A 14,410-nucleotide genomic window follows, 5' to 3' on the forward strand; every position below is an offset into this window, starting at 1 on the left:
CTGAAAATTACAACCTTCTGTGCAAGCTGGGGACAGGGGTGATGCTGTTTTGTACCAGGTGTATAGGCTACTCATGGGTGTAGCGTCCTAGAGGCCCACCACAAGGTTATTCACATAGGTAGATATCTTATGTCTTTCTTAGTGGCTGAGCCAATAAGTGTTCATCCAACCCAAGAAGGGTCTATGCTCTCTTGAACCTCCCTGTGAGGCAATTGTTCATTCCAGGGGTTTTTTTCCTGGACACCTCCACCATGTTAGGATGGAAAGACCTAGCACCTTTTGCTGCTGGCTGGTGTTTTCACGATCAGGTACTTGTTCCATTTTTAAACTAAAAGTGAGTAAGATTGTAACAGGGAAATATCATAAAAATAAGCAGTAGCCATCCTATAATAAACCAGTGGACTATTGTACAAAAAAAAAAGTTATCCGGGCCCCAGAAAGAACTTATCAGAAGCCACATGAGGAGGCAGAGATGCTTGGACACGAAGGACCATGCTGGAACCTGGCTCCAGTCCTATTATTCTTTCTGTCTTGTTTTATTCAAGGGTTGACCTTGGAGCTCCATGTTGGATGTCAAAACAGTTGACACAAGACACAGTTCTTTTTTTTTTCCTCCTTTATTAATTTATTCTTGTTACATCTCAATGGTTATCCCATCCCTTGTATCCTCCCATTCTTCCCTCCCTCCTAATTTCCCCTTATTCCCCTCCCCTATGACTGTTCCTGAGGGGGATTACCTCGCCCTCTATATGATCATAGGGTATCAAGTCTCTTCTTGGTAACCTGCTGTCCTTCCTCTGATTGCCACCAGGTCTCCCCGTCCAGGGGACATGGTCAAAGGTGAGGCACCAGAGTATGTGAGAAAGTAATATCCCACTCTCCATTCTACTGTGGAGAGTGTTCTAAGACACAGTTCTTAACCTAGAGAAAATCAGAGGTCATACATTAAGAACAGAAGATGAGTGACCTGGGCCCAGAAACATGGATTTGGGTTGCTCCAAATTACCTGTCCCAGCATAGAAGCAGTTATAAGTGAATATTTACTGTCACAAAAGGGAAAAAGTTATTAACCAAGGCATTTACCTAAGGCATTTGTGGTAGCATCAGGCAGGTAGGGTGCAGTCGAGTGGGTGGAGCTGTGTTGTAAGTTTCAGATGCTGTTGGCTGACGACATTCTTAGATGTGGGATTGGTGGAAGGCAGTGGTCAGTTAAGTCATGCCTTCCATAGGGTCTATCAAGTGGTTAAAAGGCAGTGAGGGCTTATACAGTATGTGGCTTTTAAGGGGACTAAAGATGGTTTAAGGCAGTGGCTTTCAACCTGTGAGCCACAGCCATCATAGGAACTGAGACACCATTCAGTAGCAAAATTACAATTATGAGGTAGAAATGAAAATAACTTTATGCTTGAGGGTCACCACAGCATGAGGAGCTGTATTAGGTGGTCGCAGCATGAGGAAAGTTGAGAACCACTGGTCTAAGATGATTCTGGCTGTGGATCTGGTGCATTTCAGCCCCCTCCACCCCCCCCCCACCCCCCAGTCCAAAGCTTGAAGCTGTCAGCCAGCCATATTCTTCAACCTAAGTGTGGATTTTCTTAACCCACCTGGGAGTCTCTGTTTACAGTGCATTTAACACCCAGAGATTGGAAGCCGGCATTGAAAAATAATACATATTGTAAACATTTTTTACATGGTGAGGAATATGGGCTTCTCTTAGCTTTTGTAACTATAGAGTAATGCGCTTCCCGGTGGTAGAGCCAAGCGGCTCTCTCAATAAATGCTGAGAAGGAGCTTAGGTGTTTTACTCTTATTAGCAACAACATTGTATCTTTCCCTGTAAAGAGATTTGGCCATGTACTTGATGTAGAGTCAAGACCTTGGGTCTGTGTTGCCAGGGGGCTGTAGGATTGGTGGGATATTGTTTCTGCACTGTCTTCTGACAATGGCTGCTAGTCTTTTGGGCTTTGTCATCCTATAGGCAAGAAGTGATGACGCACATCACCCTTTATATCATTTGTTTCCTCAGTGTTGGTAGGGCTCTTCTGGCTCCGTACTATAACGTGAGGCAAATTATACCAAATCAGATAGTGTGGTCTTGAGAACGTGCCAAGCCCACGTGCGAACTTTATTGTCTAAGGGAGATCTGTGGGCTCAGGCACTGTGACTGGCATGCTTGGGGGTCCTCCCCTTCTCATCCTCCTCCTGGCATGTTCAAAGCTTCCTGTGTTGGGGGCACCAGTTATTTGGATGAATTCTGGGCAGCCCAGCTTCTCAGAACTGGAGTACTTTCATAACCACAGTGTTCTCAACTTCTGGTCTGTGGGAAAAATTCCCAATTCCAGGAAAAGGGAAACTTGGTGGCCCCTTCATTAGAAAAGCATAGCTATCTGTTCTGTGCCTTTTTGGTGCTAAGGCTGAACCCCCAAAATAACCTTGGTCCACTTTGGTGACACAGTGTTACCATTTTAGGTATGCCCACTGGATTCTTTTTCTTTGCCTTTTTTTTTTTTTCTGACTGTTGAGCCTCTTTCTCATGCTAATGTTGTGCTGTGTGTTTATCCCAGCTTACCTCCACTCTGGCGTTGACCACAGTGTCAGAACCTACAGAAGTGCTAACCAAGGCTATAACTCTTTCTTTTGGCCAGAGTAATCTTAAATTAAGAGAGACAGGAGAAATATACTTGAGCTAAACTGCAGAGAAATCTGTGGGGCCTTTCAGGCCCTTCACTGTCTGTTTCACACGAACAAGCCATCTGTACTCCACCCACACCAAGCTGTGGCCTGCTTAGACTAGCCATGAGTTTTACCCAATACCCGCCCCCCCCTCCTCCCCCACAACAGGGCATCTCCCAAAGCAGGTGAGTGGAAGCGACAGAGGTCAGGCCAGGTCAGGTCAGGTCAAGTCTAGTGCTCTGATGGTAAAGATTTCCATAGAGAGAGTGGAGTAAAGATAGATATTCATTCTTCCTCTTTTCCTTCTTCTTTTCTTTCCTTTCTTCCTTAATTCTTCCTGTCCCTCTCTTCTTTCTCTCTTGTTTTGTTTTTTTTCTTTCCTCCTCCCTCCCTCCCTCCCTTCCTCCCTCTCTTTCTCTCTAGTACACACACACACACACACACACACACACACACACACACACACAGGAGAAAGAGAGAGAGACACAGGCACAGGTGGGAGGGGGAGAGGGGAAAGAAAGAGGGGAGGGAAGAGGGGAGGGAAGGGGGAGAGAGAGTGGAAAGCTGAGGGAAGAAGTCGGCCCTGAGAAGCTCACTTAGCAGAGGAGCTCACACAGGCCCCCAGACATCCCTCCCTGAGCCCAGCCAGAGCCATGGGCCGGATGCTGGAGTGTGGAGCCTGGTGCTGTGGAGTAGCTGAATCAGAACACCACGTGAGGTCCCCACTCCCAGCCATGACCCCCCCCCCCCCCCCCGTCATGCTCGCGTGTTGAGAGTCCCAAGGGTTCTACTTCAGTGCCTAGTGTTCAGTCCCCTACAAGAATTCTTCAGGGCAGGGACCCCGACACCCTGCTCTCTTAGTACCCCTGAGCTGAGGCAGGAGTTTAGCGGGTGACTGAATGAATGCACTTGCCACGTGAGTTAGGATTGTGTTATGGATGACCCCATGCTGGAAGACAGAGTGATGAAGAGCAACTGCATTTCCTGTGAGTGCCACCCTAGCCATCCTTCCTCTGCCCTGGGGGATCTGCTGTTCCTGGGTCTCACCTGTGGAGGTTACATTTGGTCTCTGTTATGGTACAGAAGCGGGGGCTTGGGGCTTGGGGCTGGTGGGGGCGGGGGGCGGGAGCAAGGAGGGAAAACCTTTGCATTCATAGCAAAATGCCATTTAAAATCTACTTCTCACTCTTTGTCACTTGTTTTTATTCTCCATTTACAAAATCTGGCTCGGAAAGCTTTCCGGTGGCTTTGCTTAAGTGGCTCAAGCATTCTGGGAAAGGAAGGCCAGAGGCCATGGAATGCTCACCTCATATAAAATTACTGCACTGTTTTCTGCCGTTAGCCAAAGAGCACTGATGCCCCACCAGGAAGGCTGCACAGAGCCTAACCCTGCTTAGGCTCTTGGGCTGTTTGGTTGCCCATGTTTAGGACCTAGAGGCTGCTCTGCAGATGCAGTGCTTGCCTAGTGCTGCAGCTAATCCTGAGCAGGCAGGCTGAGCTGACAGTGGAAGGCACGGCTGCACAAAGGGGCTTGTTCCAGCTTGGGGTTTTCAAAGTCTAATGTTGTTTCAACACACTGGGCCAGGTAGGAAATAATGTCACTTAATTTATACTCAGCCACAGTGAGAGAAATCTTAAAAGGTTTGTGGGTGGCAGGAAATTACAGCGAATTACTGACGTGTCACCATCAAAAGATTCAAATGACAAAATAAAACCATAATAATTGTAGTAATAATAATAACAGTAATAAAAGACCACTGGTTCTGACTGTATAAATTACCAACAACAGATCAACAGTTTCTGCCAATATTGCAACTGCATATTCGCTGTGCGCAACTGGGGATTGTTGGTGGCGTTTGTAGCAGCTTTTTGATCTTTTACTCAGTTTCCCCTATGGAGAAGAGGAGCAGCTGGGCCTACAAACAGCGAAATTATTTACGCTTTGTAAATTAGGTTAGGAGGGGAAAATGAAAAGGTAGTTAGGGATTCATTGGTGTTTCATTCACGCTGCTTTCCGCAGACGGATGGCAGCCGTCCCCGGCAATCAGAGCCTTTGTTCAAAATCAGCTAGGAGGTCCTTCTCTGCGAGCCCCTGGCTTGCTGGCTGTGTAAAGAGAAGATGTGTGCTGCTTTGTACCATCAGGAACAAATATGGAGAGATTTCTTCATATGCTTTAATTGATTTTTTTTTTTCTGTGTCAGTTGGTGAGGAAAAAATCAACTCCTGGGATAACAGCCTTTCTCATTCCACACAGCAACTCTGGAACATTTCCTTAGGTTCAAGAGAGACAGTTCCAGAACTTTTCTGGAAGCTGAGGGTGGAGGTCATCACAGGAGTTGCTTGTGGCATTCCACAGCAGCCAATGAGATAGCTTCTCATCTGCAAGGAAGGGGTAGAACTTATAAAAACATCTGTGGCTGGGCAGATTGTGGCTCTCAGCATATTCACTTAGAAGTTAGTGGACCAGGAGCTCCTGCAGAAAGCTAGGGAGCTTGCAGGAAAGCAGGGCACGCAAGCAACTCCATGGCCTCTCTTAGGACCCTGTGGAGCCCAGCCTCCCTCCCTGCCTCTGCAGCCTGTCCTTGTAGTCTCCAAGTCATGGGCTGGGGATGGTGCACAAAACTCGTGCTTCATAGAAGGAAATCAGAACTGGCCTCGGAGTTAGCTGGGATAGAGGTGATTTAGTTCTAGGGGAGAAGTCAGCCTTTGTTTGGCCAGGGTGACCACGGAACAGAATTTATGGCCATTGTCCTCCTCATGTGTGTGAAATTCCATATATACAAATGTATGTGGTGGTGAGCCAGTTCGCTCTCTTGGTACTGCTTTAGTGGAGATGGACAAAGAAAAAGGTGAAACTGTATTAGAATTATAGGCCTGTGGCTCCAGGCCTGTCCTGATCAGGTTTGTAGAGGCTGTATTTATTATTACAGAAAGATTGCTCATTTGGTAAAAAGATCTTGTCAAAAGCAATATGTGTAGGTTTCTACCAGTGGCCTAAACAAAATTCTGCCTCTATACAAAGAACTTTGGAATAATAAATTCCTAAAGTTTACAGTTACTTAAAAGAAAAACGTGAGGTAATATAAAAAATACCAATTTAAAGCTTGAGAATTGGAGAAGTGTGGTCATCCAGGGCTTTATTAACACAGAGCTGCCACCAGCATGAAGTGCCAGGTCAGCTGATGGCCACCCGGCTCCCAGGCATAGCTCTTCCTACTCTGTCCTTCAGAGCCCTGAGTTTGTAACTAACAATGTCACCAGTCAGAAATGGCTACAACCTCACGCAAGGGGCATGAATCTTAAGGAACGTGAGTCATAAGCAGGTGACATTCGAAAGCCTCTAAGCAGGACACTTACAGCTCTTTTAATTACCATGCCCGCCATGTAAAAGCTAGCTGGAAGCATTGCCACAGTTGTCGTCCTTACGGTCACCGTCGATGCCAGCCTTGCCATCATGCCTCTGAGCGCTTCTGTTGCTGCTTCTGTGTGAGATGTCCCCCCATCAGGTCTTGTGATCGAACACAAGATCCCCAGCTGGTGGCGGCACTGTTTAGGATAGCTGTGGAACCTTTGGAAAGCGGAACCTTGCTGGAGGAAGTAGGTTACACTGCACTGGCTTTGTGGTTTTACCCCCCCCCCCCCCAATTCCTGTTGCTATTTGCATTCTGACTGTGGATACAATGTGAGCAGACGTCATCTTCTAGCACAGACGCCAGACCTCCCCTACCCTGGTGGACTGTGTCCCCTGGAACCGTGAGCTACCATAATAAACCTTCTCTTTCCTTAAAGCACTTCCTGTAAGGTATTTTGCCAGCAAGGAAGATAACTAACAGTCTTTTTTGCCAGACTTTCATGATATTCTCCACAGGCATCAGGCCACTTAAAGCATACACCTCCATGAAGTTAGATTGGGAGACTGTTGAGGGTGACCTGAGGGAGGAGGATTCCTGACCTCAGGTAATACAATAGTTTAAGGTGATATGGGATTTCTCTCTCCCCAAGCCCCAGCTTAGACTTTGCTTTTACTATCTTAGGACTCCAGCCCTTGTTTAGCTACCCAAAGTCTTTCTTATTTAGTGTTTTCTCCCAGCCGAAAGAAATCCCGATCCAATGGCAACAATCCCCAATCTGATCTCATTGATAGAATCAGAAACAAAACCAAAGGAACGGCAGCCCAAACACCAGAGCAACACCCTGCTTCCTTGCTAGCACATCAGAATGATGGCTGGGGCCATAGCTCTCTGGTGAAGGAGGAGGAGGAGATGAGAAATGCTCAGAGCAGCTGCATTTGAATATGCAGCACTTATCTTGCCGTGCAGGCAACTTATAGAAAAAAAAATAATTAATCAAACTTCATTCTAGAAAAAGAGCATTAAGCCTTCATCAACAACAACACAGAGACCTTGCCGTGACAGGAACGCAACAATAAAGGAGTCATTTTAGCAGAATTAACAGGAAGAAATTAGGCCCACATATCCTTCCTTTTTATCACACTGTGGTGCATTTACATATTCTGAAATTTCACATTTGCATAGTCAATGACTTTAAATTAGACTCTCACTTCTCCTCCCCGATGTTTGTCATGTGTGTAACTTGTCTCAATAACTGAGTTGTTAGAATGTAAAATAACAGCTATTTAATCATTGCCTCCCCCCCAAACACACAGCGCCTCATTACTTTTGCATTATTTTCACGTGGCTTTACTGAGATGTACGTCACATATGACCTCGACACACGTGGACACGTGTGTGTCTACTCAGGCTGTTCTGAAACAGATGGGTGCATGTGTAAGTCAGGCTCTCTGACTTAATTGGTAACTGCATCTGGGCATGGGATGGTTGAGAAAGCTTTGAACTAATACCCTTTGGGAGGAGGATGAATTGTACATTTTTTTTTGAGGATGGCTATTATTTCAAGAAGAAGGAATAGGAGGTCAAAGCTAGAGATGCAATTTATGTATTTATTTATTTTTCTTTCTGTCCTAAGCTATGTTCCTCTATCCATCACTTGCATGGAGGTGTGCAGTGCTCACCTACCTGGTACCCCCTTTCCTGGTACATGTCATCTACAGGATGGGCTATTTGTTATGCTATCCTGGGACTGCGGGTTATCCAGTATTGGTTACAGCCCTCGGGGAGACAGCCACTGGGCAGGAATTAGAGGAAGAGAGAGAAAAAAAAGATCTATTTCTAGATGGTGCCTAATGAGGGTGAGTGGACACCAAAGGTGACTGACCAGACCACCTTCTAGGCTCGCATATGACTCAGGACAAAGGTTGTGGCAGGTGAAGGGTGGAGAGTGGAGTAAGGTAAGGAGTAGAGAAAGGAAGTAGTTAGTGGCGAGCCTGGCATCTAGCAGAGGTGGAATTCATGGGTAGCAAAAGTGCTTAGTTTCTGTATTTATTTGAATGCTTCCCTCACCACCTGCCAGGCTAGAGTTCAGGCATGTTTTATTCCAATACCTCACAAACCTAGTTTGGTGGGTAGCAAGTGTTCTTGGACAAGGCTTGGCTCCTTTACGGCTGGCCATCTCTCCTACCCACCCCACTGCATATGCTCTGAGGGCTGAAGAGAACAGGGTTGCATACCATCCATAGAGCGTGGAGCCCACCCAGTGCTGGGAAGTGATGCTTGCAGGTCCCAGAAACCCTGTTCACAAAGACCCTCCAGCTCAGTTAGCAGATGGACCAAGTTCAAGACTGTCCTATTTTGGGGAGTCTGCCACCAAATGAGGACAATTAGTGGGTGGAAGGAACCTAGTAAGGGCCAGCCCAAGAAAGAAAATCATCTGTTAATCCTGCAGCCTACATCACACTGGACTTTAATGCTGAAAGCAGTTATAAAGAGAAAGCCTGTAATTTGCTGACGTTCAGTAGTGGCTTCTTAAAGCAGGTACTCTCAGTGTGTCTTAGGAGATTAGAACAATTTAAAGAGGCTGGCCTTTGGAATGACCTTCTCTTGTAGAAACAGGACCATAGGGCATTTGCCTACAGTATATCCTCTGCTTCTGGGGTGTAAAAGGCAAGTTTTTTCTATGCCCACCCTAGCTTGCAAATAATGATATGGAGACTTATTATTATATTTCTTAAAAGCTTCAGGTACCATAGCTGGGCAGATACTGAGCTATTTTAACCCAATTATGCTGGCCTGGCCTACTTCCTGGCCACATGGCCTGGTCCCTGCCATCTTAGTCTCACCCTGACATTCCTTCTCCATCAGTGTCCTCATGGTGACTCCTCTTTCTCCATCTCTGGTCACCGCCTGAAACCCTCTTCTCTCTCTGAGCTCAGGAGTCCCACCTTATCTTCTCCTGCCCAGCTACTGGCTGTTCATCTCTTTATTAACCAACCAGAAGGTGATAGCTAGCAATATTTACACAACATTGAGACAGGAGATGCTTCATAAAAACGACAGTGCCAAAGTCCAGCCTGAATCAGATCTGCACCAGCACAGAAATCAGCATTTCAATAATACAGAGATAATCTTTACACAGTGTATAAAGACATTATCCCAACACTGGGGCTTTTATGTTCACAGATACCCAGGAAGCCCTTGGGAAACTGGATCATGGCTTCTTTGTGGAACAGTGTATGTGACATTCTGATATATGGAGAGCTGAGGAAAGCTATTATTCTTGTGAGACATGTGCCCTATTGTCAACTTCCTCACTGGAAAATGGACATCCTGACACGAAGTCAGACCCCACACAGGGACAGTGGTAGGGCAGTGTTTGAGTCTAGGCCATGTGCTCCCTGGTTGAGATAGAGACAGCCATGCAGATGGACCTCAGCTGACCAGTGTGGGAACAACTGAGGAAGCGCAGTACAGCATGAGCCTAGCATCGTGGCTGTGAGAAGACTTTGTGAGTTTGAGTTTTATCAGCCATGTGAATATGGAGCATTACAGGCCAGAGGGACCTGGCTCACCTGGCTCTGGTCCCATCTCAGTTATTTAATAGATAGGCCATCTTGTCTGGTGCATGTGGACTTCCTACACTCCAGTGCTATCAACTAGGAAGCAAGGTTACAACACCTAGCCAGTATGACAAACTTTCTATATAAAGCTGTTTAGCCCAGTGTCTGTTTTGTATAGCGCTATCCTCCAAGCACGGCAGCTGTTGTTTTCATCAAATCAGCTATGCTTGCTTACAAAGGGCATTTTTTAAAGAGTCCTGTGGGTATGAACGTTCCCTTGTAGAAAGGAGGGCTGGGGAAGGTCAGTGGACTCTTACCTAAGTATGCAGTCACAGCTCTCAGCCATTTGTATGCAGTTTATTGTTATTGCATATGGCCAGCCCTGGTAGTCTCTGGGAAGGGCCAGAGTATAAACACTGGGAAAGATGCACGGAAAGAAGTTCTGTCTATGGGCTAATGGGGGTGGCCATTCTCCATTTGGTGCAAGGAATTTCCTGTAGGCTTTGATCTTTTCAAACCTAATTTTATTTAGGGTTCTTTAAGGCCTCTACCTCCTTTCCAACCCACCTACAATAGATAGGAGAGAGAGAGAGAGAGAGAGAGAGAGAGAGAGAGAGAGAGAGAGAGAGAGAGAGAGAGAGAGAGAGAGAGAAGGTTAATAGGGACAGAAGAAGTAGACCTATTTAAGACTCAGTTCCTTGGGGCGATTCCATTTTGTCATCGGGATTCCAGAAAACCTGTTAAACAACAAACAGCAAAAACTACAGCGACCTCAAAGCATTCTCTGTAATGTTTCTCTCTGAGAGCATCTCTAAGCAGAACAATGAACAGTCAAGTGGTGCAAAATGATGCAAAAGCTTTTTATTTTTGTTATTTGGTTGATTATACACCCCCATAGTGCATATAGGATGTTTATCAACTGGCAAAGACCATGCCTTTGCAAGAGGCAGTTCCCTTTCCAGCAGACAAACATCACATGCCCTCTCACAAGTCAGTTTCACATCGTACATTTGGGATCAAAATAAAAACATGTTTACAACTACTACACTTTCCAGTGTGTCTACTTTAAGGTCACCCATGGCCTAAAAATAAGCCTAATGCACCCATTGGTCGTCACCTACTATTTTCTACTCAAAAGGAAGCTTCCTGCTTGGCATAGGCTGGCTTCCTCAGGAGCCAAGAAGGATGGTGCTCAAGTAGTCAAGGTAAAACAAGTCCTTGTTTTCTTGAGGCCAGGGGACCATGATTCCTGGTGTTGCCAGACCTTCTCATTGCTATTGCTTGTCTAAGGAAAGTCAGAGCAGGAAATCTAAGAGTGCCTAGATAAGGACACTACCCTGTATCCAGCACCCTGGCCTTTCAGCTCAGCAAAGGATAGAAAGCACGGACAGGTAGCAGGCCAGGCTTTAGTGTACTGGAGTCAGTGTGGAGCCCAGGCCTAGTCATTCCTGCCCAACAACTTTCACAGCTACATATCCATTGTAAACTGTCCTAGAGCAAAAGTAACTATACATGTTCTTTAAAGTAAATTCATGGAAGGTACATGAAGTATTTAAAGAAATACAGTGAGTAAATAGAAATGGGGAGGCCATTAGCACGGCCAGGTTTGGAAACTCTGCACACTGCCATGAGGGAATGTGATGGATGTACCCACGAGAAGCAGTAAACATCCCCTGTTGACCTTGAATGAAATAATGCAAATAAAATTAAAAGCATTTAAAACACCCATGCATTTTATACATGCACATGCATTGCAATGGACATCTATCAAGTGTCTGCTAGGTTGTATACCAGAAAGGGAGGAGAATAGGGTTTGTTAAGGGCAGGTCTGAAGGGGGGAATGCCAGGCCAGAGAGGGGCCAGAGATGATAATACGTTTCCAATGTGAGTAATTCAACTTTCCATATAAGCAGACAGAGTGAGAGACAGATGACAGACAGACGGCGACACCAGGCAGGCTGCTGTGGTGAATGGTGATAGTGATATGCTAATGTCTGAGGCCTTTTCCTTGGTGCAAACGTGGACTGACATTTATAATTAACTTTCTTACTGACTTTCCTTGTACTTGGCCTTTTCCTGTGCTTTATACATATCAACACACACACACACACACACACACACACACACACACACACACACTCCTTTTAACACCCGTGGGAGGTTGGTATTTAACTGGTTTGCTTTGTGTTACTAGGACTTGATCCATGAGGCAGGATAATTGTCTATTTACAAAAGACGGGTCTTTGTTCTTCCTCAGGTCTATAGCTAACCTATAGAACTTGGCCAAGGCCAAGGTCCTAGCATGTGGTGAGGATCTTATTACTGTGCCTTCCTTGTAGAAGGTGAAAGTCCCTTTGTCACTTGCTTTTGGAGGAACACCAATTCCATGTACTAAGGAGGAGCGAGCATCACCTATTTGCCTATTAAGACTCCACCTCCCAATGTTGCTGTGCTGACAGCACCCTTATTTGGCACACATTCAAGCAGTAGCTGTAGTGTTATCAGTCTTTATGGCAGAAGAAGAAAGTTTGGGACCGTGGATGGAAAGCTTAGCAGCACAGATGCATACTGTCTTGTCCCAAAGCCCATAGCCATCCTGTATCCTGCCCCCTGATGAAGAATGCCTTTAAAATGGGTGCACTTGCAACAGCACCCAGGCTAACGTTTGAATTGCTAAGGCCCTACTGTCCCTATAGGAGCTGAAAATGGAGTCATCTCGCAACTATTGGAACACCAGGCTGGATCTTTTTTAGTGTAGGCAAGTTTCTCAATGGAGCCATTTGTCAGTCCTGATACTTGAGTCACTACCCTGAGAGCTCATGATTTATCATTATTTGTTCCTTTTGTCTTTGACGATATTATCCCAGTGCTACATCCTTTCTTCTGTCCCTTCATACACTGCCTATTTAAATGGTCTCTTATAGGTAGCATCTGAACACTTGCCTCTCATAGGGAGGGACTACATGAAACTAAGTTTATCAGGAAGATGCCAGGAATGGATGTTTAAATAACTGGTATGTTGGTATCTATTTTATGTTAACTTAACTGTCCATACTAGATCAAGATATGGCCTCCTTCATCATCTTTAAGATCTGGGTTTGGGGGTATGGCTCAGTGGGTTAAAGTGTTTGCTGTATAACTGTGAGGACCTGAGTTCAGATCCCCAGCCCCCATTAAAAGCTGGGCATGATGGCGTGGTTTTTTAACCTGAGCATTGGGAATGGAGATAGGCAGATCTTGGGGGGCCCCTGGCCAGACACATCTAGCCAAAGCAATGAACTCCTAGTTCAATGAGAGATACTGACTCAAAAATTAAGATGGAGAAGCAACCAAGGATGACATGTCATATCCATACATATGGACATGAGTGAGTGTACTTGCCTGACCATGTCTGCTCATCACACACACACACACACACACACACACACACACACACACACACACACACACACACAAACCTGCCTCCTTTCCTTCCAAATGTCTGGATGCCTTTCTTGTCTGGATTAGTGACTGCTGGCAGAGCTGTACTGGTGCCCTCAAAAGCAAACAACACCAGTAAATAACAGTGACAATAGAATGTGATGGAAGAAGTAACCAGCTCAGAACTGTGCTGCGACTCATCATTCAGTAATGATCCTGTTTTATTATGGAGGTTAAATTATAGCAATCACGGGTGTACAAAGGCACTGCTGCAAGAAAACACTCAGGAACAAGGTTTTTCTCTTGCAGCTTGGGTGATGGGCGTCAGGAGTAAAACCAACTTGTTTACTTTGGACAAGAAAGGAACACAAGACCTCTAGCCTGCTGCTGTGTGTGCACCTTTTCTTTTATGAACTAAGCGTGTTGTGAGTGTGTGGATATTGACACAGAAAAGTTGGTGAACCTGAAAATGTCCAGTCATGCTCTTTACCTTTTCACCTTTTCATGTTACCAACCCAGTACGTGTGTGTGTGTGTGTGTGTGTGTGTGTGTGTGTGTGTGTGTGTGTTGTGTACTTGTGCTACGATCAACTATGAGAAGATGAGTGTCTGGCTTACTGACTCCCAATTTATAGATGCTGTCTTTTTTTCTTGTTAATGTTTTTTTAAACACTTGTTTATTGTCTCACTGTGCCTGTGCATGCATCTACATACCTTAGCACGTGAGTGGAAGTCGAAGGATATTTTGCAGGTGTTGGTTCTCTCTTTCCATGTGGGTTCTGTAGACTGAACTCAGGTCCCCAGGCTTGGTGGCAGGCATCTTTACCTTCTGAACCATCTTGTTGCCTCTAGACAGTCTTTTAGACATTCCCCAGCATGCTATCCAAAGAGTTTGCATATTACAGAATGTTTGAGTTAAGTGAAGAAGATCAGTCTTGGAATTCCCCTGGACCTAGGTTCAAGTCCTGGCTCTGCCTCTTGGAAGATGTTTGATTAAAGGAAGGTAAATTTTCTCTTTATGCTCTAGAAAGGCCAACTATAAAAATGAGGACTTGGATTGACCTGGTTCTTGAGGCATGGGGAATATATAACCTGTAACACATGTCCCAATTCTGGACACACACACAATATATTCCTTAGCTGTTGCTTCTAGCTGTCATTGTGTGCCACAGCCATTATGGTCCTCATCTCCACAGGCATTCTGGTGTCTCCATAGCCTTGTTACCATCAAAGATGTCGGCACTTTTCAATATTTGGAGTTTCTTTGTACCAGTGAGTGGTATGGACTCAGGAGCCTAACTTTTAATTACAGGGACCTGATGACCCCTACCGTTTCTCATTGCTTTGCATGGTTATGGCTCCTCCTGACTGTCACAGCTTCTGTTAAGTCCCCACAGGGACCTC

General features: G+C 45.5%; 1 protein-coding gene across 1 annotated transcript in view; it reads left to right on the forward strand.

Moving 5' to 3' along the window:
- Nucleotides 1-14,410, forward strand: part of CACNA2D3 (calcium voltage-gated channel auxiliary subunit alpha2delta 3) — a 798,196-nt gene that overhangs the window by 199,641 nt on the left and 584,145 nt on the right. The window lies entirely within an intron of this gene.

This window comes from Acomys minous (assembly GCF_964271855.1).
Source record: "Acomys minous genome assembly, chromosome: 9".
Classification (NCBI taxonomy): domain Eukaryota; kingdom Metazoa; phylum Chordata; class Mammalia; order Rodentia; family Muridae; genus Acomys; species Acomys minous.